Consider the following 1,685-nt stretch of genomic DNA (forward strand, 5'->3'; position numbering starts at 1 on the left):
CCACCACACAACTTTACCGATGCACCCACCACACAGCTCCGCCGAGGCACCCACCACACAGCTCTACCGATGCACCCACCACACAGCTCCACCGATGCACCCACCACACAGCTCCGCCGAGGCACCCACCACACAGCTCTACCGATGCACCCACCAACAGCTCCACTGATGCACCCACCACACAGCTTCACCGATACACCCGCACAGAGCTCCACCGAGGCACCCACCACACAGCTCCACTGATGCACCCACCACACAGCTCCACCTACACAGCTCCACCGATGCACCCACCACCCAGCTCCACCGATGCACCCACCACACAGCTCCACCGACACAGCTCCACTGATGCACCCACCACACAGCTCCACCTACACAGCTCCACCGATGCACCCACCACCCAGCTCCACCGATGCACCCACCAAACAGCTCCACCGACACAGCTCCACCGATGCACCCACCATACAGCTCCACTGATGCACCCACCACACAGCTCCGCTGATGCTCCAACTAAGCTCCACCAATGCACCCACCACACAGCCCCACGATGCACCCACTAAGCTCCACCGATGCACCCACCACACAGCTTCACCGATGCACCCACCACAGAGCTCCACTGAGGCACCCACCAAACAGCTCCACCAATGCACCCACCACACAGCTCCACCAATGCACCCACCACACAACTCCACCGATGCACCCACCACACAGCTCCACCTACACAGCTCCACCGATGCACCCACCACACAGCTCCACTGATGCACCCACCACCCAGCTCCACCGATGCACCCACCACACAGCTCCACCTACACAGCTCCACCGATGCGCCCACCACCCAGCTCCACCGATGCACCCAACACACAGTTCCACCGATGCACCCACCACACAGCTCCACTGATGCACCCACCACACAGCTCCACCGATGCACCCACCACACAGCTCCACCGATGCGCCAACTAAGCTCCACCAATGCACCCACCACACAGCTCCACCAATGCACCCACTAAGCTTCACCAATGCACCCACCACAGAGCTCCACCGAGGCACCCACCACACAGCTCCATCAATGCACCCACCACACAGCTCCACTTATGCACCCTCCACACAGCTCCACCTACACAACTCCACTGATGCACCCACCACACAGCTCCACCGATGCACCCACCACACAGCTCCACAGAGGCACCGACCACACAGCTCCACCGATGCACCCACCAGAGAGCTCCACTGATGCACCCACCACCCAGCTCCACCGATGCACCCACCACACAGCTCCACCTACACAGCTCCACGAATGCACCCAACACCTAGCTCCACCGATGCACCCACCACACAGTTCCACCGATGCACCCACCACACAGCTCCACTGATGTGCCCACCACACAGCTGCACCGATGCACCCACCACACAGCTCCACCGATGCGCCAACCACTTGTGGGACACCCCCGCGCCGCACGGCCACCAGCTGCTGCGTGTGTTCCCCTCTGCCTGCCTTCTGCCTCGCCGCCGGCCTCGCTGACGCCGTGGTCGCTCCCCTCTGGTTTCCCAGTTGTTTTGCCCTAAATTTGTGCTTGTCTGTTTCTGCCGTCTGCTCGCGTATTTTGCTGTTTTTCCTTGTTTTGCCCTAAATTTGTGTTTGTCTGTTTCTGCCGTCTGCTCGCGTATTTCGCTGTTTTTCCTCGTTTTGC

Source organism: Lissotriton vulgaris, chromosome 5 (genome assembly GCF_964263255.1).
Source record: "Lissotriton vulgaris chromosome 5, aLisVul1.2, whole genome shotgun sequence".
NCBI classification, from domain to species: Eukaryota; Metazoa; Chordata; class Amphibia; order Caudata; family Salamandridae; genus Lissotriton; species Lissotriton vulgaris.